The sequence below is a fragment of the Dipteris shenzhenensis genome, chromosome 20 (assembly GCF_047967505.1).
Source record: "Dipteris shenzhenensis isolate YYH24624 ecotype China chromosome 20, Dip_SZ_1.0, whole genome shotgun sequence".
NCBI lineage: Eukaryota > Viridiplantae > Streptophyta > Polypodiopsida > Gleicheniales > Dipteridaceae > Dipteris > Dipteris shenzhenensis.
In genome coordinates, this window is record NC_141615.1 from 50,175,491 (window position 1) to 50,202,081 (window position 26,591).

The following is a 26,591-nucleotide window of genomic DNA, read 5'->3' on the forward strand; positions in this document are numbered from 1 at the left end:
AGATGTAGTTAGCTTGTGAGAATAGAATGTGGAAAGGTCTCCTCCACTAAACAAACCACCTCCACTGACATAACTTGAGCATCCTCAAGCGTGGTGGGATCTATGTCCTTTGATCTCACATACCTAGAAAGAAGAAAGTGCACCATATTAGCAATATGAAAACCTTGCATGGAGCCTTGATACGGTTCACATTTTGTATCCTATAAAGTACCTCAAAAGCTTTCCCATCTTGTAAATACAATCCTTCATGTCCTTCGATGCACTACGAGAAATGCTAGTAGGTAGTATGAACCAAGCGATGGTTGATTAGTTGCTGCTACACTCACAAATTTGGAAGAAAAAAGAGATTATGCTAAGTCATACTTGGAGCAACTTGTGCCAATCATGAGATTTCAAGCCATATAATTACTCTATACCTCTTTTCTTGCTCTTTCTGAAGGCCCCCTTCAAACACCTCATGCATCTAGTGGGAGTACGAATTGTAGTGATAGCTCACTTCATCGGCACCATCTCTAGCTTTGATAACCTCCATGGTGCACAGGGTAAAAAGATACACCCATTTGGCCTCTCTTGTGGCCAAGCTTTAGACATCCTCCTTGTGGTGCATAGATCGTCCCCTATGCCTATGGAATCTCATGTCCCATTTAAATGTTCCTAAATGGTAGGCGCCACATTCTTGAAGATATGCATGGGATCAAGCAAGTGATTGATCTTGAGGTGAGACCAATATGGTAGTCGATAAAAGATGGAGTATCTAAACAAAATATGGTGTTAGCGTGCAATCTTTATTTCCATTCAATATAGCACATAATAGTTACAAACCCTTATCGGCTCATGCCAAGTGGTGGAGGAGTCATGAAACCATCGCAAATTCTCATCCAATCTCCTACAGTGAGTGACTGTGGGGGGACTTCATTCCAAGGGACGACATATCTAGGATGATCAGGTGGAAGAAATCGATGGTGATTCTCATAGATGACCTTATTCAATGTGTCTAGACACCTATGAAGCAACTAGCGAAGGACCACAAACAGGACATGCATGGTAACCTGATATAGTGAGACCTAAACAATAGACACAATTGCATAAGTAAGGTGGGTTTAGGGTTCCACATCGATTGATGGAAGATTATAATTCACCAATATCATTGGTCATACAATGTAAGAGGTGCTTTTGAGACCAAATGGGTTCACATTATCCATACGCAATCCAATTCTCAAGTTCCTAAGTTCTTCCTTGAAGCTTGGCCATGTGTCTTCAATATGCTTCCACGCAAGAGTGTTTGTGGGAGTTCTCCACTTGCCATCGGTTGATCAATGGAAGGAATGCCATGACATAAGCTCTGCAATGGATTTGCACTTAAACATATGTCGGATGCGAGCCCTAAAAAAACCTACGCAATATTATTGCGAGACCATATAGGGTCCCTCATACCGCTTAGTATGGTTATATATCATGCGGTGTTCAGATGACCATACTATACAATAAGAGTACAAACCACGCACTAAGCTGCCAATGGATAGCCGATGTAAAGAAACACACTTTTTGGCATTTAGGATGTTAACCTGCATTTTTAAAATAAAAGTACATATTTTAATTTGAAAAAATGCATTTTAAAATCCATGTAGACTATGCTATGTGTTATACAATGAAAGGCCAAATGGATTGCAACCACTGAGGATGTGGAGGTGGATCTAATTCTCATTCCCTATGGTTCAAACCATATGATATATGCATACCTAAATGTAATACAAATGTAGTGCAAAATGTGCATAAGCCTAGCTGAAATCTCACATGGATGGCCAATGTGTTACCCCAAGAGGTTTGACTTGTGCTTCATCGATGCCATCTACATCGATCTCTCTTGACATGTGCTTCATTAATGCCTAAATCCCACATATATGTGCTAAGAGACAATGCTCTAGCAACTAGAGACTAGAGGTATGAATCAAAAAGTACAAGCTTTTAAAGTGGGGATGATAGAGCTAACACCTCCAAATGTGTTAATGAAGTACCCATTGATGTGCAAAGAGGCTCTACCTCAAAAGATGGAGTGATGAAAAAGAGGTCTATACAATATCATGCGATGAAAGGGTGCTCGTAGATAAAGGTGGGGTGAAGATCATGCTGGATTGAGGAGGTACTCGATGATGATGATAAATCATGGCCTCGCTAGGTAAACCATACTGCATAACATCCCACTGAAGCTCCTAGTGAAAAAAATTCTAGATGATCTTGGAACTCGTGGTGGAAAGAAGTGTGGCAAACCACCCCTTTGCACATTTAAGGCTGCATCCTGCTTGTTGCTGTCTATAGACTTGCGTCTAATCTCCTTGGCCATACACAAGAAATGGTATCGATGCCCACAGATCATCATAGCTATGGATACAAGTCATGTAGCTAAACAATGTTATGGAGGTGGAGCATGAAGGAATTCAATGATGAAGATGTAAGGCAAAGGATATTGTGCACAAGGTGGTCGATCTCCATGCTTGATATGCGTAAAGTCTTAAATGATATTAAAGAATGATTAGTCGCTTCTAGAGCAAGATTCACTCAAATAAAGCAATTAAACTATGATGGACAATATGGATTGCAAGGTATGGCTCATACATCTAAAGTGCAAATAACTTTTATCATGATTTATGAGTGATGAATCATGTATAGTAGTTGGTATAGAGAAGAAATTATATTAAAAAGACATACTTAATTGGTGGTAGATTGGTCTCTTTTTGTGATGGCCATTGGGACCAAGGGTTTAGGTGAAGTTACAAGCTGCCATTAGGAGTGCAAGGTTGTTGCATCAATTTTCACTAATAGGTTATTTTTGCCATTGCCTTTTTCGTCACATGGTGGGGTTTCTTGCTTCTTTAGCATATATTAGACAAAGGGTAAGAGCGTATGGGGGTGTTGTATTCTATTTGGTCTTATCTAAACTAAATCATTTTTAAGCATGGAAAAATCATGGGGAGAGAAATAGAGGTGATTTGTCCACGATAAGAGTAGTTTTACGGACACAGTCCATTGGCAGCAGTCGGGAGGTTCAAAGAGGTAGCATTTGTGATTGTAGAGGCTTTGGAGTAAGCTTTGAGTAAGCTTTGGGTTCTCTTTCTCAGAGGACCCTGTTTCTTAATATAAAAATATATATTTCAAAATAATAAATGATCTATGAAAGAAAAACAAAAGATTGCCAAGATGTAGAAGCCTAAATAATACAGAATAATAATACACAGAAAGCTAGAGCATAGGCTCAGGATACTGGCCTTATATACCTCGACTAGCCTTTTGTTCGCCGTATGGTGATACTTCCCCTACCCTGCGTATGGATCTTGGTGAGAGCTACCACGGATTTGCCTGAAAAGCTTGGACTTTGCTGGTCTGAGAAGGCTATGCAGGAGGATGAGGAAGAAGAGGAGAGCGAGCCAAGAACAAATTCATCGTCTCCTGTAACATTCCTGCCAGCTGAATCCAGAATCTGTTTGTTGATGTCCTGCAGCGTCGCATCTCCATGAACCCCACAAGGCTTTACGAGTGCAAATGGATAGACTAGCTTGGAATTTCTTCTCCCACGCCTTACCTTCTGCGTACTCCCGCTTCCGCAGTCGTCTTTATCCGGACATACAATTTGGATACAAGACGACGTATGGACATTGACAGCAATTAGTTGCGAGTTATAAAATTGACATAGCGAAGAGATATCAGCTTGTATGCAAATAGTCATACTGCTTCTTACCAGTGTTCGATCCTTGACTGAGAACCATAGGAGCTCCGCCCAACTGTTGCTTCACCGCCTGGATTTCCCATAGAGGCGAAGATGGCCGTGTCTCCACATCTACAAACGGTCAAAATGTTTCCGCTTTGGAAAGTTAGCGCCTCGAGAGCTGCATAGATACTGCTCCAGTTTTACAAACTCGGTAGTTGAACGTACCACCAGCGGGCAATTTGACAATGGTCATCGATTTCGTCTTGCTGCTCCATTTCCCACAGCCACAACAAAACCCAGATTGTAAGGAAACTGAAAGAGTGCTTGAGCAAACATATCCGTTATGTGAAGTTTTAACACTCGAGATTGAATAGCCAAGTGCACATGCTATAGTCACTTACAATCGCCCATCAAAGGTGCATTCTTCTTCCTCCAAATTCCCGCTGAGGTAGCAGCTGTCCATCCAACATCGAGGTGATTCCGCATTGACTTCTTCCTCCCCGGGAACGAAGAAATGCTCTGGGTTTTCATTAAAAAAAAGAAATGCTCTGGGTTAAAGTCGGACATGTTATAGTTGAACGGACAGCCCGCGGCACGAGAGGTTGATTAGCGTCATTAGACGAGCATCGAAAGCTTACCTTGCTCCGCATCGAGCCATAATGAGTTTTCCAATGAAAAATGTACTGGTTCCACCAGCTCTTCTTCGTATAGATTATTGGGCGCCTGGAACTCATATTGACGTAAATGATAAGATAGATAATACGTCCAACCTAAAGTTCAAATAAGCTTAGATTTTAAGCTTTTGGTGAATAGACAAGAACGCACCTGAACTATTTTGCTAGTAGTCTTCAACGCTTCATCACAGCTGCGTCCTTCAGAGTTTGAAAACAGCAGCATTCGCCTTCTCTTGAAACGAGAGTCTGGTGCTTAAGCAAGTATTGCTTCGTCAGTTTGGGATTCAAATGGATGCTACTTAAAAAACCGAGCAAGCGGACGAGAGTTAGACAATCACGAAACCTGTCCATGACCCGCTCTGGACTGGGTTAGAGAGCTGAACATTGGCACTGAAGGCCATCTTCTGATCGTTAACTTCAGAAGGTCCGTCCATAGAGGACACAGTGGAGAGTCGACCTTCATCGGCTGGACTAGAGTCGCAAAGAAAAGATGCTTTCATTTCATTGGCGACGCGAGGGAAGTCGTCCCATAGAGCTCCACCTGCAGAACAGACATATAGACCTGAGAAAGAAGAACTTCATTCATCGTTGACACGATCAGATAGATAGGCGGATCTGGATTCTGGAGATAAACATGACGATGGACTCATGTCAAGGACTCTAGTTGCGACGTGTTTGCGCCTACCTAGAGGAGTGTTTACGTCGAGCCTAAATGCGTCCTCGTACTGCCAATCCCAAGCGGATTCGTGACACTCATCGTTCATCGTTGCCATTTGGACGAGTTCTACTCCGACGCAACAGAGCTAGCTTACGGATCAGCGACCCGCGATAAACTGGGAACGATAAGTGCTTAATATCCAAGAGTCTCCGCAAGACGTTCCCAATCAGGGCTCAAATCAGTGAAATGGATAAGACAGACGGCATCCGGCATGAAAGTTATAGAGTGGCAAGGGCTACAGAGAGTCTCCCTATGTAGACGCTACGTAAAGGTGTCTATCGACGTGGGACGGGAAGAGACGCATGAATGATCGGCCAGACGAAGACTATCATGAGAGATCACTGATCTTCGGAGCAGGAGGAGGTGGTCCAGAAGAGGGCTGGTTGGCTATGGATGAGCCGGCTACGGTCCTCAAGATCAACACCAACTAGCATCCATGCATATGAAATTTCTCGGAACCAGGACGTATTTCTTGGAAGTATAATAGCGTAAGAATCATGTCTAAGGCTTGCTTGGAGCTCCAATGATCGCCCATTCCTTAATTCTTTTATAGCGATCAGCTCGGCACAGACTGCTCAAAACACAGTCTTTGGCACTAGCCTTGAGGACAGGAACATAGATGCTAGCGTCCTGAATCAGACCAACCGCTGTGCTGGTTGGTGTTTCGTCAATCTGTAGAAGCAATCGCTGTGTTGGAAGGGTGGAAAGAATGGAGGAACTTTCTGTCCAATAAAAATATAACAGCGCCCGGACAAATCGAAGGGGAACTCGATCAAGCTCATAACTGGCGTTTCTCGGTTCTAACCTCCATACACTGTACAGGATACTGAGTAGTAATACACACTCGATCGCAATCCACCCCCAAGTCCAACTCACGTGTTGCTGATTTCCAGAAGAACTCTTAAGAAATACAGCGATACGCATGGGCAGCTAACGAAGCATTCATATATATCTATAACAGATTACAGAAAACGGGGTGTTGGTCCAAGTGGATTAAAACGCGCCTTCCAAGTTGACAATGAGAGCGGCTGTGAGATGTTCAACAGTGAAGTTAGGACTCTGGTGGAAGGCTTTTTCTGTCTACAGGGCACAGGCCACAGCTGCTGATGCTGCTTATAAAATTAGTTGGCTTCAGCACTGTCTTGATTGGGACTCGGAAGCTTTTTCGTGGACAGCTGCAGCTCATAGTCTCATACTAGGATGTAGGTAACTATCAGAAAGAGATTGATCGGATCTGGTGAGGAACATCGACGGAAGCAGCAGTAAATGCAACCACAATAAAGAAACGACATTCTTGAACAAATAGCAAGTAGCTCCAACTTTTAAGTCACAGAGGACAAGAACCCATGGGGCCTGGTATAAAAAATATCAGGTCAACCAAAGATGGTACTCTTGATTGACAGAGTCACGAGCCAAGAGAGCCAGGTCCCGGACCGACTCCTCCTTAAAGAGCCTCTGCCATGTACATATTACATAATACATATACTTGTTACAAATATGTACATTGTGTCCTCACAGTGTTCATTTTGCTTAAGATACAAAGGTTTCAAGCTCAAAAGCTTTAAGCCTTTTATTGAGCATTTGCATGTTTTAAGCAAAAATGCCTTAAATTTGGAGGTTTAAAAACCTTCTATATTCAAATTTCAAAGTTAATTTCAAAAATTGTCATTCACTTGACATTAAACCTTGGTTTTTCATGAACACTCGTCTCGAGGTCTTAGAGAAGCCTCCCTAGTTAGCAAGCTAATCTCTATCTTCACAAAGCATCGATTTAGCACCATCCCCAATGGCATGCTTTATTCTATATCTGTCACCTTCAAGGAAGGTAGAAAGAATGAGCTCATTAACATTGAAAAAAATGGCCAATTGATGTTAAGCATGATTTGTAGGAGTGTGAATGCAAGATGCCTCGAGCCAGTTACCAACAAACCTCCTCCTATAGAGTACATAAATGCTCTCACTCCAATGAGGTGCTGCTTCTTTGATGGACTCTCATGAACACTCATCTTGAGGCTCTCGTGTTAGATCTTCTTCACACTTTAATCGTTAGGGACAGGTTGCAAATTAGTGGTTGCAAATCAGAGTGAAGGAAAAAAACCAAGTTGTGGTTTTTTTTGTTCACATAAAGAGTTCCAAAGCAATTTTTTACAGTCTACAGGTAGATGCTCAAACTCTATACCCATGAAAGGTGAAAACTCTCCAAGAAAATGTCCTACTGGTCATCATTACTCTTTGTTTTCTCCCAAGCCCGTAGTACTTGGAAGTAGGGGCTCATCAAGCAAACTGGTGTAAGCCCAAAAATCATCATTGCCAAAAAACATGCTTGGATGAACATTTCAATTTGTAGCCGACTTTGTGCCAATTGCAAACCTCTCTTTTTGCATGAACTAGCTCTTAGAGAAGCCTAGCCAATCTATCACCTTCAATGAAGGTAAAAAGAATGAGCTCATTAATATAAAAAAAATAGCCAATGTTAAGCATGAGTTGTATGAAGCATGAATCCGAGATGCCCCTAGATAGTTACCAACAATCCTCTTGGAAAATTCATGCACAACAGAGAGATGGGGAGGTACGCTGATAGGGGGGAAGAGCTTCCTTAATCTTGCAACATTTTCATCTGTGGAATTTACCTATTAGAATTTGGAGATGTGGGAATGCACTAAAAAATGCTCGGAATGCAGTTTAAGAATATTGGGAGGTTCACTTGGAAGTAATATGTAATATAGCATGCAAAGGGGTTTTATTTTATTGTGGAATTACAAAAAAGAGAAAAACCTAAGGTTTGTAACGATAACTAAAACTGTTTTTGTTGAATGCATATGATTGATAGAAGTTTTTTGATATAGAATGCCTCAAGCTTGGAGTTCAATTTGCTTTGCAAGTATAGAGAACCTATAGTTAATCATATCTAGTTTATAGCACCTCGCCCCATTCATAAGACTATTTCTCTCCCAAGAGTAAGTGATAGTTTCTAATTCCATTTCTCTAACTATAGTAACCCACATATCTTGGGTCTACTATTCTAACAATGAGTACAAGTTTTTGAAATCACACATGAGTAGGGACATAGCGATGTTGGAAGTACATGACCTTCACACTTGAGTAGGTTATACTAGTTGCATATATAATTTGTGATTATAGTATATGATGAGGTACAATCTACTGTTTAGTACATAGTATTTACATATGTTTGCACTTATAGTCATAAACGGAACATTGCAGCTCCTTGAAGAGAGATTAAAAACGTTCTACCAACTTATGCAATACAATTAGTACCTATTCTGCTAATTTGTAATAATCGTCGTTGGCTATTCTGCTAATTTGTCTCTCCTCATCTCTATGTTTATGTACATATCTCCCTCAAAATCCATCATAGACATTAATAGATTATACTATTAACATATATTTGTGCTTATAGTGATATGATAGGTATGACCCCTCATATACATGTTATGATTACTTGAATAAGAGTTTATATGTTCTACCAATACATTAATCGTACTCTTAATTATTACATATTTTGATACTTTATTTATCCCTATCTCTATGTTTTGTGTGTAGTCGTAGACCTCTCAAAATCAATAAAGTCATGTCCATGGTTACACTACTGGATAGATTCATTGTGTGGGTGTCTCTTAACTAATGAGTTCCTTCATATAATCATTTTTATCCTCCATGGCATAATATCATTTTTGTCTCCAGTGCTTGAATTTGATTTCTCAAAAGATTGGATGCCTAGTGCCATTATATTATAAAGCACCACCATGGTGGTATGGGAGAGGTATGTCCCTTACCATCCCCTCACATCATATCTCCATATCTTTTATCCCTCTCCTCCTTGCTTTGAGATGTATTTCCCTCTTATTCATGGTATTATAAATTCTTAATGTTGAGTATACAATGATACCTTGAATTGTGCTTGAATATCTCTTGTCTCACATCCTATAATATGGATTTAATGCATTAATATGGCCAATCACATTCCTAGCCATAAATGCATCAATATGACGAAGCGCATGCCAATCCATAATGCATTAATATGGCCAATCACATAGTGATATTGCAATAATATGTCCAATCACATGCTAGCCACCATATTTTGTAGTAAGGTTGATAGACTGGATAGCTACAAGTGTTGATATGAATTCCCTCCTCATCTCATGTGATAAAGATGAAGAGAGACATCAAACCACCATTATTTCCTCATCTCACAAGTACAACATGGCTAGCCTTTCAAAGATTGCACTACACTTGAAATGCGATCACGTTCCACAAAGCAATCATATTTAGTAAGCATAGAGGGATAAAATATCATCATCATTATCTATAGTTGTAGACTCAACCCCGAGGTTGAATATATGTAATGAGATGAGTGATTCTTGGTAATAATGTTTCTCTTATGGTGGCCCTATTTGAGATTTGCCACCATTTGATTACACAATATTCCAAAGTCTTCAAAATGTAGAGCTTGGAGCACTACTTGTGTATCTTGAATCCCTTCTACAAAAGGCTTTGATGAAAACAATAAATACTAATGCATTTAACACATTAGCCATTTACATGATACTAAGTGTACATTATGATTACCGTCATTGTTAAGCCTAGACATGAATCATTTTTTATACATTACTATATTAAAATTATGATCCTTGTCACACTTATCTTAGAGCACAATGGAAGTGCAACAATATCTAAGAAGGGCACACTTATCTTAGAGCACAATGGAAGTGCAACAAGATCTAAGGAATTGACATTTGATTTTGCAAGGAATGGGCAAGGAATATTCTTATATTTTGTCATTTCTCAAAATTATTTTTCCACTTCATGTTTATATATATTGGGCATGCATTTGTGATCCTATGTGCAAAGCAAATATTACCACCTTGAATCTAGCATGCTTGTAGTCCCATTTAAGCATAACTTAAATATTGAGATATTCTCAAAATATCTCATCCATTCAATCATCACCCATAAAATTAGCTCTAACCCATCAAAAAAATGATGAAATATCTAATAGTTTTGGCAAATCTCCTTCAAATGCATTATTGCATTTATGTGAGCTACAAATGTATATCCAATCACGGACTCAAAGATTTCCATGAAATCAAATGTTAATGGATCTCCAACATTTGCTGTTCGATTCTTATTCAACCTTCTTGGTACCCTCCTCTATGCTACAACCATATAGTCCCTTTCTAACACATATTCTGATGGAATTTCAATGATTAATTTAATTATTTTTTCTAAGTGTGAGAACATCAACATACACATTGGAAAAAGCATTAAAAACAAAGCGCCAATATACTCATTAGTGTTTTTAATGGTGTTTGTATAAATAGATTACATCAGCATAAATGTTGATAGAGGCATTGACATGGACATTTTTTAGGATGAATAGGTCTCTATGCCCCATTTCCTGCCTCTATAAGTCATCATACTAATATTGACATGGACCCTTCTAGCATGCCATAACGTATATCTATTTGAAAATAGAAGCCATCATGTGTTAACAAAATGCCTTTATAGAGGCATTTAAAATGATGCTCTTGCATGAGTGTATGAATCAGATACAAAAAACCCCTCAAAGGGGAATACAAAACTAAAATCCTATAAGGGAGACTAGATGATATAGATATATGCACTACCATGAAGAAAGGACTACAACATACATGGGAATGTCCTATGAGGAATCCTCATCAAGTTGTGAGCTCAATCCTTATCCCTTGCAATTGTGCTCATGCTTGCCCTCACACTATAAGACACGGGCCTCTTTTCGACGCTATCTATCGAAACTTCATAGGCACGGGCATGAAGATTGTCAGTACGGCTGGTGGGCGTGGAAGGTGTCAGTATAGACATAAAAACAGTAGTCGTCAATATGTACGTCGATATAGGGGTCGATATATACCGATCCCTATAGTGACATATACACCAACTACTACCAACCCTTACACTGATGCTTTTACCAATGCTTTTACCAACTTCTGGGTACAATTTTCCATACTGACATTTTTATAGAACGTCATTTTCAAGGGGTCCCAAAATAATTTTGAACCACAAGTTTGGCCATTTGAAAGATAAAAAATATAAGAGTATGTACATCAAAACTGAGATCAAAACACTCATATATTGATAGTGAACTTAACATACAAATTAATGTACAAAATGTCACTATAAAAATGTGAGGGCCAAATTACACATAAGAAGTCTCATCGATGTCAGAACTATGAATCAGTAGCATTTACATTGATGGCTTCATCTTGAGCCAAGTCTTGCGCACCAAATATATCTATCTCAAGGTTTACATACAATTGATCACCTACATCATCATCCCCTATTGTATGTCTACCTAAGACTTGATCTTCTAGTTCACTAGCCTCTAGTTCTCCCTCTTTTTCTCCAGAGTCATGATCTCCACCTTCCTTCATTACAGTGTCATTATTGTCACCTTCTTTGTGGCCCATATCATCATCTTCATCCTCTTTCCTAGATCCATCAGCATCATTATTTGGATCTTCTATTGGCATCTCGATATCCACATTCCTATCTTCAAAAATATGTCTGCTTCGAGGAGCAACTTGGACCACGTACCACCATCTTGGATCCAAATGACCTAGATGAAAGACCACCTACGTTGAAGATACAAATTAGGTGCTAGTAATTATATTCATTTATGCTCAAGTATAAAATAATATATATATGAAAATCTACCAACATTTATTTGAAAATGAAGATATTAGCTTTTCATAAATTCATTAGTATGACATACCTATTCACAATGCTCTAGAAGAACAAAAGTTTCACTTTCATTGATCTAGGGTCTGGTGGAGTCAATGGCAAATAAACCACAGCTGTCTCTCCTAACTATGGTTCTAGACCATTTGACATCAAGAATGAAATACTAAATCATCTAAAATCAACTTCATAGATGTCACGTATGGTCCCACAATAATCTAACTGCGTGGAGAGAAGATTGGTATCAGAAGCACTTGCTCGGCTATCTTGTACAGAGTTAGCCATGACTCCACAATCATATGTGACTCTCCTTGAAGTGATGCATTCCACAGGAAAAGGTCGTCCATGTGACCACAATGCACTGTACTTTTTGTACTACAAAAGAACATGATTAAAACAATGAGGATGCATTTTGTAGGGATTGTGATCATAAATACCCAAAGTAAGTAGAAAGGTAAGTGGCATATATCCGATCGCAAGCTCTCGCTCGATCGGTTATGTACTCTTTATCATCTTCGGCTTTATGAAGAGCTTCTTGTAGCCAATCACGGGAAATGTGTCTGGGGAGAAGAGCAAGGTCTGGTGGATATGGCACCCTCTGCCTATGCATGACTCTAAATCTTGCCCCCTCATTTATTCTTTTTTCTTTGGCCGCCACCCATCCTGGCACTAAGTTGCATTAATTTGCTCGAATTTTTCCAACGATTTTTCCTAATTTATTCGTACGAATAGGTTATTCATATGTATAAACCTATTCGTACAAATAAACCTATTCGTATGAATAAATGATGTTATTTGTACGAATAAATGTAGTATAAATTTGAAACAATTGTTATTTTTGGTATTCGTACAAATACATCCAGCTATATTCTTGAGCCACCTACTTGCCTGCCTACCACCTCTTGGTTGCCTACCTGCTACCTCTTGCTTACTTCCATACCCACCAGCTCTCGTCATAGGTACCTTACTGCACCTTACTTTTGTTATAGTCTTTTGTTAGTAATCATTGTTTCTCTCTCTCTTGTTTTGTTTAAGACTGGCACTCATCTCTCTTAGGAGATTTGTGTGTTGCAGTCTTTTTAAATTGTTTAATATTTATTTTGTATTGTATTTAAGTGTGTAGACAGGCTGGCACTCATCTCTCTTGTGAGAGTTGTGTGTTGCAGTCTGTTTTTGTCGTGTGTTGCAATTTTAATTATAATATAAATAATTATCTTTTACCTGAGGCTAGCACTCATCTCTCTTAAGAGAGTTGTGTGTTGCAGTCTCAGTTTGTATAAAAATGTTTGTTTGTAGGAACTCTTGGGCTAGCACTCATCTCTCTTAAGAGAGTTGTGTGTTACAGTCCAAGCTTAGTGATGTTTTCATAGATGCTTATTCTGGCACTCATCTCTCCCTTGAGAGTTGTGTGTTACAGTCTAAGTTTAGAGATGTTTTTAAGTACTTAGTCTGGCACTCAATTGTCCCTTGATAGTTGTGTGTTGCAGTCTAAGTTAGATATCATGTGATGTTGTCTTAAACACTTAGTCTGGCACTCAACTATCCCTGGATAGTTGTGTGTTGCAGCCTAAGTTAGAAATCATGCGATGTGCTTTTAGACACTTAGTCTGGCACCCAATTATCCCTTGATAGTTGTGTGTTGCAGTTGAAGCCTAGTGTTAGATGGTGAAGTCCATGATTAGGTTATGCCTAGGTCATTTTTTGTGTTTTGATTTTCTATAGTATGTTACATGATTTGAGGCTTGAGCTTGAGTTGAGAGGTTATACCTAAGTAATTTCTTAGACTGCTTGCATTGTTAATTGCACTGCTTGCATTTCTTAGATTGCTTGCATTGATTTTCTTATTGCACCTAGCACTGAATTCTTTCTTGAATTTTGTGTTGCAGCTAACTGCATATGAGGTGGCTCATGCAGGTGAGAAGAGGAAGTGTCAACAACCTGATCTCACAAAGTCTCAGAGGAAGGTGCTGAAAAACGAGAATGTACACTTATTAATGAATGTCGATCAGGACATCATGGAGACAGCTTTCCAAAATGGTGAAAGTGGTGTACAAAATTTGGTTAGGACAATGGTAGAGTGTGGAGGGAGGACCTTGCGTGATCGATTTCTAGATGTTTTCACGGTAGAGTCTATAGACCAGTATTTGTACCACTTAGTGATGGAGGGCCGACGATGCCTCAGTCAAATAGATCGAGACATAAACTCATGTGACACAAAGTGGGAGGGTCCTACTGTAGATGCCACGGTCACATACATCAAGAATGCATGGTGAGGTTACAAAGGCAAAGGAGCTGCCTCGACCTCCCTTCCATCAATGCACCCATGCCCCCAAGCACCGCTGCAACCACAAGCATCAATGCACCCATGCCCCCAGTCTGATGCTGCATTACATCCACCACAACCACAAGCACCAATGCACCCATGTCCCCAATCATATGTCACATTCCACCCAACGCAGCCGCAAGCACCACTGTAGCCATGCCACATGTATGCACTAGTGCATCCACCACAACATGTTGAACCCAGTATCCCTTTTTTCCAAGATCTTTCATACCCAGAAGTTCCTCCTCCTTTTTCACCTCTCCCACCACATGCATGATCATGTTTCACCACATCTTTTGTGCCTCCATTTATGCCTCCTACCACACGCGCAGACCAGTTTTCATCTCTTGTATTTTTGCATGCACTACAAATGCACAATCTATCTACACAAGTAGATACATTCCCATCTCCTTCATTCTCACCTGCATAAGCACCATGCACATCACATGGCTTGAGTGATCATGTAGAAGTGCGAAGACCCATGCAGCCCATACTGCTTCAGCGACGAGACATTCGATTCACGCCTAGTGCAGCTGTGGGCACAGGCACAAAAGGAATAGTCAACATGTGCAATATTCTTGTCGCTCCCTTTGAAAGGGACAAGATTTATGCATGTAAGGTGCTGAGGGTTTCTATGTCCATTGATGCATTGAAGGCCAGCGCATTGGAAGAAGCCACATGCTTGGGCGATGTCGTACATTCGGGCATCATCCGGGCAATAGGTCTAGTCCATGATGATAACCCAATGATACTATTTCTGTTCTAGAATGGAAATCATTTGGAAAGATGGCTAACCTGCATCGAACATGACAGAAAGCGACCATCTTCGGTGTTTCACAGAGATGATGCGAAAATGCCTGCTAGAGCTCAATAGGTCCATCAGCATGTATTTGATATTTTAAGTGCACTAGTTCACACTATTCATTACATGCACCAACATAATGTCCTGCATAATGATTTGCATGCGCAAAACATTATGCTACACTTCTCGGAGTCATCCAAGGAGGTGTATCTGAGCATTTGTGATTGGGGAATGATGACCCCATGTAGCACTAGAAAGCACTATCCCGCATTACTTAGTGATAGCCCCAACACTGTGTGAAGCTCCATTGCTAGGTTTCGTCATGTTGCTCCAGAGTGCCTTTGCACCAATCCCCCACCTTTCAATGTTGCACAAGATGTGTATATCATGTCTCATCACATTCTAAAATCCTTGGACATTTGTGCACCATCGCCAAGTACGGGGCCTATAGAAGCTCTAATCAGGCATTTACGATGATTTGCAGTTTCGGGAAAGTCAACCGAACCGAATAGATGTCCAAGTACTACAGATTTTTGTGGGATTTTTGACATTGCTCCAAGATGTGGTATACAGCTCAGTCCAAAGCAAGGACTTAGACCAGCCAATGACCGAGTCTTTCTTGGACGCTGGGATGTAACATGAGTGACCAATCATGGAACTTGTAACATTTTTAGTTTTATATATCATCCAAGTTTGGATCCACTCCATTGTTCGAACAGTTTGTATATTTATAGTGACATGATAAATGATGCGATAAGTAATGTTTAAATATTGTTTGCATAAGTAAATGATGCGATAAAAATGATGATCCAATTGTCAAATATGATAAATGATGCAATAATTAATGTTTAAATATTATTTGTATAACTGAATATTGCGATAAAAATGATGGTTCAATTTTAAAATATAATAAATGATGCGACAATAAATATTTAAATATTGTTTATATAGGTTTAATATTTTTTTTCTTTTAGAGGCGTATCAATACTCTCCAAAAACATAGCTCCCTTGGGAGTAATGCACATTACATTTATCAAGGGTCTGGCCTGCTTGCTAGTCCATATTCCATCAAACGCAAGAGTGCACCCATATGTAGGAATAAAGTCTAATATCTTTTTTTTCAAGCAATCTGCCACAGTTTGTTTGACTCTATCAAGATGATTGGTACGCATTTTATTATAATCTGGCAAAATAAATCCTAGTCTAGTACATGATTTCAAGGCATTATGAAACGTGTCATCTCTCATCACATTGAATGGTATACCATTTTTAACAAATGCTTCTGTCCATCTTAAGTGCTCTTCATGCACTTGTTGTCAAAGAAATCCATCCTCCATAGAAGATTGTTCTCCCTTAGTTCTCTTCTTTACTTGACAGACATTAGTCGCATCAAAACTCACCTACGACCCGCTTGCTAGCAAATCTACATCACCTTCATGTATGGATACACTCCTCGAATTTATTGGTGCTTCTCCTTCAACCGTCTCATCAACCTCAGTGCTCACATCTTGTTGATTTGCACAATTTCTTATTAGGGCCAAATTAACCACTTTCTTCACTTTCTCTAAATACAATTTGCATAATGGAAGGACATTAGATGGAGTGCATGTGCAAGCTCCAACGTCACTGCCTATTTTGAGACAATGTTGCTTGATGCGAGTAGAATCACCTGTGAATTTGTGTCCACAATATGTACACTACAAGAAAGAGACCAAGGCATGTACTTTTTGTATCTCCATCATGTATGACCAAATCTTGTCGCGCACCATGCTTTTGAAGTTGCCAAAAACAAAATGCAAAAAAACCTAATTTGAGTATACAATAGAAACATATTGGAATGCATATTTTATAAAAAATAACACATATCCTTTGAAAAACACGTTCAAGCATGCACTATATTAATTGTCATTCAATCACGCTCTTTTAAAATAATTCACATTCTATTGAAAGAATATTAAATGTTCATTCAAAAGAAAGTGTAAGAATGAGACAACTCTTCTAATAGTTCTTTTAAAACTTTCAATTCGTACACTTTAAAACTCTTTGTATTCTTTCGCATTCTATTGAAAGAATATTACATATTCATTCAAAGAAAATGTGAGAATACAAACACAATAAAATCATATTTCTCACATGAGGTCTAGGGAACTCAATGAGAAGATCCTAAAACTCCCACATATAAAAATTTCCACAAGAGATCTAAGGAACTCAACAATGAGATCTTAGAACTTCCACAAACTAATTTAATAATTTCATAGACACGAAAACAAGCCCATTTCTCACAAGAGATCTAAGGAACTCAACCAGGAGATCCTAGAACTCCCACATACAAAAATCTATTCACATGAGATCTAAGAAACTCAACAAGGAGATCCTAGAACTCCCACAAACAAATTTTATTAACACAAAAATAAGCCCATTTATCACAAGAGATCTAAGGAACTCACCAAAGAGATCCTAGAACTCCCACGTACAAAAATCTATTCACATGAGATCTAAGAAACTCAACAAGGAGATCTTAGAACTCCCACAAAAAAATTTCATAGACACAAAAACAAGCCCATTTATCATAAGAGATCTAAGGAACTCACCAAAGAGATCCTAGAACTCCCACATACAAAAATCTATTCACATGAGATCTAAGAAACTCAACAAGGAGATCTTAGAACTCACACAAACAAATTTCATAAACATAAAAACAAGCCCATTTATCACAAGAGATTTGAGGAACTCACTAAAGAGATCCTAGAACTCCCATGTACAAAAATCTATTCACATGAGATCTAAGAAACTCAATAAGGAGATCTTAGAACTCCCACAAACAAATTTCATAGACACAAAAACAAGCCCATTTATCACAAGAAATCTGAGGAACTCACCAAAGAAATCCTAGAACTCCCACGTACAATAATCTATTCACATGAGATCTAAGAAACTCAACACGGAGTTCTTAGAACTCCCACAAACAAATTTCATAGACACAAAAACAAGCCCATTTATCACAAGAGATCTAAGGAACTCACCAAAGAGATCCTAGAACTCCCACGTACAAAAATCTATTCACATGAGATCTAAGAAACTCAACAAGGAGATCTTAGAACTCCCATAAACAAATTTCATAGACACAAAAACAAGCCCATTCATCACAAGAGATCTGAGGAACTCACCAAAGAGATCCTAGAACTCCCACATACAAAAATCTATTCACATAAGATCTAAGAAACTCAACAAGGAGATCTTAAAACTCCCACAAACAAATTTCATAGACATAAAAAGAAGCCCATTTATCACAAGAGATCTAAGGAACTCAATAAAGAGAACCTAGAACTCCCACAAACAAATTTCAAACACATAAATATCTAAAATATTTTTATCACAAGAGATCGAAGGTACTCAATAAAGAGAACCTAGAACTCCAACAAACAAAACAAAAGACCAAAACCAAAATCCAAACAAGAGATCTCAGGAACTCATAATGAGATCCTAAAGCTCCCTAACAAAAATCTATCTTATTTCGGACCTTCTAGATTGCTTTCAAAACCTTGAGGACCTTCTCCTTCTTTTCCTTTTTTAGATCTCTGATGCTTGGCTAAGGAACCAAACGTGAGTTAAGAAAAATTGGCAAACAATGAGATTATATGCAAAATCGAAGGAACGTATTCGTCCTAATATAAGTTTATTCATATGAATAAAAGTTATTCATACGAATATGTGGTGATGATGTGGCAATTTATATAAAAAGCATGACGTGTCACCGTTTTTTAAATAGATTTTTTCTTCCATTCGAATCATTCGAGCGATTTTCTTGATTTTTTCGAATCACAAATTCGAATTTTTCTACTTAGTCCTGGCATCTTAGGACTATGGAGGACACTAAACTTATTAAATTTCTCTTTTTGCTCTTTGCTCATCTTTCTTTCAACCCCTTTACTTTAGGGAACCTCTGCAATGACATGATAATCGTCCTTGCTGTTCCAAGCATGTAGCATATCGGGATCCATGGATGCAAGAACTCTGTGACGTATACTAATGACTCTTGTGCAAGCCATCCCTCCACCATGCTTGCTTTGGGTCTAGCTCTTTGCCTTACAAATCCCTTCGAGGTTTTTAAAAACCGTTCAAGGAAAAACATCCAATGACTATGAACGGTTCTTGCAATGCCGACCTCATCAACTATGTGTACAAGCATGTGCACCCGAGTCGTCGTAATGCTTGAGGGAAAGTGATTCTCAAGCAAGCACAAAGCTTCAATGGAGTCCACCTTAGCCCTCTCGATGCTCGATACAGAGATCTCTTTTTGTGAGATCCACCTATTCCACATGCACTTGTAAGATTCAATATTTTCTACCCATCATCTAAAATTGTATGAAATATATATATATATATTTTGGTATGAAATATAAAGAAGGTGATATGATAGTAAGCATACCTGACAATGCCACTGATCTTGTAGATAGCAGTTCTAACATCTTCTGATAATCATCCTATCAATGTAATTGGGAGGATAAACTACCCAAGCAACAAAGGAGTTATAACACTGTGTCACAATCATATAAGTTACACGAAAGCATCACAAGCTTAGTTCTACTCTTCTTTCAAGCTAACATGTAGAATACCTGTAAGACCTTGTGCCAATCATGGGACTTAAGGCCACTAAGCTTATTGTCCTTTGTAAACACTCCCCTCAGGCAATGCATGTGTCCCGTGGGTGTCCAAAAAGATGCAATATATCCGCTGTGACCCTTGCCTCCTCTACAGTTGGAAAGGATCCATGGTTTCTTTGGAAGAACAATTCTAGGAGAATGCTCTTGGGTTCCTAAACCACCCTCCTAAGTTGTAGAACCACACTCTTGAGTTCTACACACATGCTCTTGGGGCCATAAGTGAGGCATCCTAACCATCTCCTGCAAGTCTTCTTGCACTCCCCTTATGTCTTTGTCACCAACCAAGTGTTCCCAAATAGAAGCCCCCACATTCTTGAAGACCTTATGTCTTTGTCACCAACCAAGTGTTCCCAAATAGAAGCCCCCACATTCTTGAAGATACAAATGGGATCCAAGAGGTGATTGATTTGTAACTCACCCCAATATGGAAGCTCATGAAAGATAGATAGATGGACCATACTAGGAGGAGGCTCCTTGCTATTTGCTCTCCAATCCCAAATCCAGTCACTTGCCTTCTTATGGACCGGTGGTGGATCAAGTTGACCTTCACGTGCAGGATGATCAAGTGGAAGATATTGAGCATGACCTTCATAAACCATCTTTCTCATATGTTTGGAGTGTCACACATTCAAACTAGGGGCACAAATAGGACAAGCATGGTACCCTTGTGTTTTAAGTCCTACATATATGCATGCACAAATAGGTCATTAGACATGCATAGATCACACCACAATAAATCAAAAAGGTATCAATAGGCATGCAAAAGCACGTACTTGTGCATTCCTCATATCCTGGATAGTCATGCATGGTCCACATCAAAATTCCCCTAATGCACATGTTTGTGGCGTGCCTCGGGGATTTAGAAATATCAAAGACATGTATGCCCCTCCATAGGGTTTGCAGCTCCTCAATCAAGGGTGCCATGTACACGTCCATATTTTTGGCCTTGTACTTCCCTGGCACAAGTAGTGCAAGCATGAGGTGTCCCTTCTTTATTGTTAGCCATGGCGGGATATTGTAGTTCACCAAGACTATGGGCCATGTCAACCAAGATGTGGAGTGTAACCCAAAAGGGATCACGCCCTCCATTGTGAGCCCGAGATGTAAATTGCATGGCTCCCTCGCAAAGTTTGGCCAAATGTTGTCTATGTGCTTCCAAGCAGCACAATATGAAGGGATCACCAAAGTTTCATCGGTGGATCAATGTGTAGCATGCCATGTCATCAGTTGCGCAATCATCAATGGACTTGCATCAAACATGTGTTGTATTCTAGGGATGATGGGAAAATGTCTCAGGACCTTCATTGGGATCGTCTCCCCTATGAAATCCTGTGTGTAGTGTTGTGCTCCACACTCCGAGAAATTAACCAAATTGCCATACTCATGATGAAACAAAATACAATCATTAGGGCAAACGTGGATGGTGTCATAATCCATCCCAACCATCGTCAACATATTCTTTGCTTTGTCTCTGGAATTGGGCATGGTATTTGGGACATGCAACATCTTCTAGAGCAACCTATTACAATTTGCATATCCAAGAAACCTTGTGAATGAGATACTAATCAATTTAAACAATTAGGAATGAGATACTAAGATCAAGGCTCCAAACCTCATCAAGGCTGAGACACTTTTGTCTGACCATCCCTACTTTGCTTACAAATTCAAGATTGAGAGGCAAGCTCATAGTTTTTTCATCATTGCACCATCATACAAGCATGTCGATGCCACATCTTGCATCACGGTCTCATGCTCAGAGATCTCACCCCCATCTCCCGTGGTGCCTCCAAAAAAAGAATCCATCATGTCTGTTATACCCTCATCCTCCTCTCGAGAATCATCCTCAAGATCACCTTGCTCAAACTGTGGTGGTGGTGCACATGCTCCCTCGCTACTCTCCTCATCCTGTATAATATAATGATGCAAGGTCATTGTGTGCAACAAGGACAAGCAATATAAATATCCATAAACCATTCAAATATCATTGGTTTACCGATGATGTACTAGCATGTCAACCAATATCCTCTTTTGGTGGTGCCTCTCCATACATCTGCAAGTGGTGTATGACAATATGACGCTAATGATGAACCCCTCACATGCAATGCATGCAAGGACAAGGCAATCTCTCATGAAGCCACTTCAAACTCGCAGGAGGTGGCCCCCTATCCGATGAGCTACACTACTCATCCTCTCCGCTTGAACACATCCAAAACCATCCCCCAAGCCAAGTCAAACACCCAAACACCTAAATCCCCCAAACCCCCTAATCCCCTCTCTTTCCCCAAACACCTCAAGGCCTAAATCCCCCCTAGATCCCTTCAAACACCCACTCACCCCCCAAAATCTCCCAAACCCCCCAAAAACCCTAAACCCCAAACCCCTGAGGAAACCCTTGTTTCATCGATATGGGTGTCAAAATATATTGATGATAATACCGATGTCCATATCGATGTCCTGCTTTTATATACCCACTTTCATTATGACGCTCATACCGACAGAATCTGGGAAGAACAAAAAACCTACGTTGTTCTTCCCGTAATGCCATTTGATTTTTCGTGCATTCCCCTCCCTCGCATTCACTTTCAACATGCGATCGCTTGCAACCCTTGCCTCCTCACTTTACCTCCTCCCTCCCTCCTACCTCTCCATCCTCTCCTACATTGTTCCTCTGCACCTACAAGACTTGCTGTAGCTCCCTCTCCATCTCAAGCTAAGAATTCCTCTCTTCCCCTTCTATTTCAAGTTTATTTGGTTTCTTTGTCTTTCTTTCTACCTCTCCTCTTGTTTCCCTTCCTCTACTTTCACTTTCCCTTCCTTTCTCTAAAGGAAGAAACAATACATGAAAAACAACCATGAAAGAGAAGAGTATGAAAGCTCTGCCTATTGTTTTCGTGCTTTCTCTTTGTTTGTAGGCTTCTCTTTGTCTCCTCAATCCGTACACTTTGGAATGTTGCTTCTCCAAACTCCTCCTTTCACTAATTAGTTTTCTTTAAAATGGTATGTTTCCTCTCTTTTATAGGGCAATAAACACAAAACACCTCCCCCGCGAGCGAGACCATCCGGTGTTAGGACACGTACTTTCTAGATAAGAACGTGCTTCCTCTCTTTCCTATTTTTCTTTTCATGAATACATTGGCTTGCAGGTAGTGCCTTAAGTGCTAGCTGCAGGGATGGGTGTAGAAACTCTCCTCTCTTTTCCCTCTTAGACTCCTCTTTTCTCTTGTTCCCCTCTCTTTCCCTCTTCTCTTTTCCTTTTTCTCTTTTCCCTCTATTTCTCTCCTGTCTTTTCCTCTTTTCTTTTCCTTGTCTTTCCCCCCTTTTTCCCTCTCTTTTCTCTCTTTCCCGTCTCATTTCGCTCTTATTTCTCTCTTTTCTATCTTATTTTGTCTCTCTTTTTCCTCTTCTCCCGTCTTCTCCCTCCCTCTTTCCCCCTCTCTTTTCTTCTTCCATGCTCTCTTGAGTAAATTGTCCCCTCTCTTTTCTTCTTACATCCTCTCTTCGGTACCCTCTTTTCTCCTCTTTTCCCTCTCTCTTTTCTCCTCTCTTTTCTTCTTCCATGCTCTCTTGAGTAAATTGTCCCTCTCTCTTTTCCCTCTTCTCCCCTCTCTTTTCCCTCCCTCTTTTCCCCTCTCTTTTCCTCTCTTCTCCGCTCTCTTCTCCTCTCTCCTATCTCCCCTCTTTCCTCTCTTCTCCCCTCTCTTTTCCCTCTTTCTCCTCTCTTTTCCCTTCCTCTTTTCCCCTCTCTTTTCCCTCTTTCTCCCCTCTCTTTTCCTCTTCCATTCTCTCTTTTCCTTCACTCCTCTCCTTTTCCCTTTCTCTTATTTTCACATCCTCTTTCTCCCCTCTCTCTTTCTGTCTTATTTCCTCTCTTTTCCTCTCTTTTCTCCTCTCTTTTCCCTCCCTCTTTTCCTTTGCCATCCTCTCCTGAGTAAATTGTCCCCTCTCTTTTCTCCTCTCTTTCTCTACTCTCTTTCCCTCTCTTTTCCTCTCTTCTCCCCTCTCTTCTCCTCTCTTCTCTTATTTACTCTCTTCTCCCCTCTCTCCTCCTATCTTCTCTTATCTCCTCTCTTTCCTCTCTTCACCCCTCTCTTTTCCCTCTTTCCCCCCTCTCTTTTCTCTCTTTTCTCCTCTCTCTTTCTCCTATCTTTTCCCTCCCTCTTTTCCCCTCTCTTTTCTCTCTTTTCTACTCTCTTCTCTCTCTTCCTCCCCTCTCTTTTCTCACTTTCCCCCCTCTCTTTTCCTTCATTTTCTCCTCTCTTTTCCTTGTTTTCCTCTTCCATCCTCTCTTTTCCTTCACTCCTCTCCTTTTCCTTTTCTCTTATTTTCACATCCTCTGTCTCCCCTCTCTTTTTCTCTCTTATTTCCTCTCTTTTCTTTACTGTTTCCTCTCTTTCTCTCTTATCTCCTCTCTTTTCTCGTCTCTTTTCCCTCCCTCTTTTCCCCTCTCTCTTTCTCTCTTATTTTCTCTCTCCCCTCTCTCTTTCTCTCTTATTTTCTCTCTTTTCTATCTTATTTACTCTCTTTTCTATCTTATTTCCTCTCTTTTCCCTCTTTTTTCCCTGTCTTTTCCCTCTCTTTTCCTCCTCCATCCAATCTTTTCCTTCACTCCTCTCCTTTTCCCTTTCTCTTATTTTTGCGTCCTCTGTCTCCCCTCTCTCTTTCTCTCTTATTTCCTCTCTTTTCACCTCTCTTTTCCCCTCTCTCTTTCTCTCTTATTTCCTCTCTTTCTCTCTTATTTCCTCTCTTTTCTATCTTATTTCCTCTCTTTCTCTCTTATATCCTCTCTTTTGTCCTCTCTTTTTTCTCTTTTCTCCTCTCTTTTCTCATCTCTTTTCCCTCCCCCTTTTCCCCTCTCTTTTCCCTCCCTCTTTCCCCTCTGTCTTTCTCACTTATTTTCTCTCTTTTCTATCTTATTTCCTCTGTTTCTCACTTATTTCCTCTCTTTTCTCCTCTCTTTTGTCTCTTTTCTCCTCTCTTTTTCCCCTATCTTTTCTCTCTTTTCAAAAACATACAACATAACAAATAACAAAGAGAGGGATACAACATAATCTCATCATAGAGCATAACAAATATCCAAGAGGGGTTAGTATGCTTCTATTTGGTTGATTTTTTCAAACAGCTTATAAATGGAACACCCTCCTCCCCGATAGTCTTCCATGAACCCCAACCCCCTCCCCATGTTGCCACCATTCGGAAGCATAAAAAATTACGTATGATGCAAATTAGATAAAGTTTATCATCAAAGTGCGAGCACATTGTGGGGTCCAGATTGATCGTCACATGAGCAGCATACCTGAGGGTCGCACGAATCAACTTATAGGATCTCTACAAGCTTTGGAGAGACTGCTTCGAGCCCAAAATTAATGAGGAGGTGACTGTGAAAGACATATGAGTTGTATAGACATCTTCTTAGACAGTGGGTACATCATGAATTGTGTAGACATCTTCTTGGACAGTGGATACATCATCCAAGAAGAGTTTCAATATATATTAGAAGACGTGAAAGATGAGGTCCCGAGTGACCCATGTAGCCATCAGCATGACAACAATGCAGAGCAGTAGACCTCCTCCTCTCTTTAGCATATGCATGATATGTTGGAACATGAAGCCAAAGTGAGTGTTTTCTAGTGTTCTAGAGTAGTACTAGACTACTTTATATCCTAAAGTGCCATGTGTCACTATGGGACTTATCCCATATACATGTGACTCCTAGAGTGTGTGTGCCTATTCTATAAAGGCATTGTACTTTCTAGTTTTGTGAAATCAATCAACATCAAGCTCTCTTGGCCTACATGTGAGTACTCTTGGTTATCATTGCTTTGCACTTGTATTGTCATTTCATTTCCATTTCATTCCGTTCCTGTGCCTTCATGTGGTATCAGAGCCACTGCTCTTTTGCTCCTAGAGATTGAGGAGAGGGAGGCCAAAAAGAGAAGCCATGCCCTCTCTCTCTTTCTCTAAGTGCAAGAGAGTATGCTCTCCTCCATCTTGAAGACAAGGCCATCTCCAGCTGCTGCCCCGATTTTTTGCTCCAGATTCTGCTCCTGTTTAGGCTGCCACGCTCTTGTTCCTACTGCAGATCTGCCCACATTATTTGATGCTGCCCGTGAACCTCTTCTTCGACATTCCTGCTGTAGATCTGCCCGTGCTATTTGCCGCTGTTTGAGACCTCCTGAGGCTGCCCGTTTTTCTGCTCCAAAGGCCGCTTCAGTTCTGCCCATTGCCACTGTGAACAGCCCGCCACTCTGCCCAGCATTTTTTTTTGTTTGAGACAATGGAAGAGCTACCGCACGTTGCTGTCCTACATTGATGCTGATCTGTTCGTGATGCTGAAGGAGCTACCCACAAATTTCTGAAGTTGCTGCCTCTCCTATGTAGCTTTTGCCTGCGTGAAGCTATTGCCTGCGTGAAGCTTTGATTGGCCACCTAGTTCATGGAGAAGCTGCTGAATGCTATCGTGGAGGAGTGCTGATTACTACCTGCGTGGGGAGATCTCTGATATCTACAAAGAAGAGTTGCTGAATTCTGCCCTGCTCCTATTCGTTTCTTTCTAGCCCCTTGTGCATGACCCTTCAATCCCTAACGTACCTCTGAATTTGCTACTTGCAAGTTGATTGCCATGGAGTCCTCGAAGTCAAGTGCCTTTATTGAAAAGTTCACGGGTAAGAACTTTTCGACATGGCAAACAAAGCTGCGTCTTATCCTTATGAAAGACAGGGTGTGGAACGTGGTTTGTGGCAAGGATAAAAAGCCACAATCGGATGAGAAGAAAATTCTACACTGGGAGAATTTAAACGACAAAGCCCTTTCTCTCATTGGTTTGGGTTTGGGTGATGAAGTTATTCATCATCTTGACTTTGATTCCACTGCTCAAGAATTATGGGAGAAGTTTGAAGGTCTTTTCGGCAATGTCGTCATCAATTCTAAGGTCTTTCTCCGCCAAGAATTCTTCAAACTCCAGATGAAGCATGA

At 40.2% G+C, this 26,591-nt stretch overlaps 1 pseudogene; it reads right to left on the reverse strand.

Moving 5' to 3' along the window:
* Window positions 1-14,651: 14,651 nt before the first annotated feature.
* Window positions 14,652-26,240, reverse strand: LOC147889797 (uncharacterized; annotated as a pseudogene).
* Window positions 26,241-26,591: the final 351 nt, after the last annotated feature.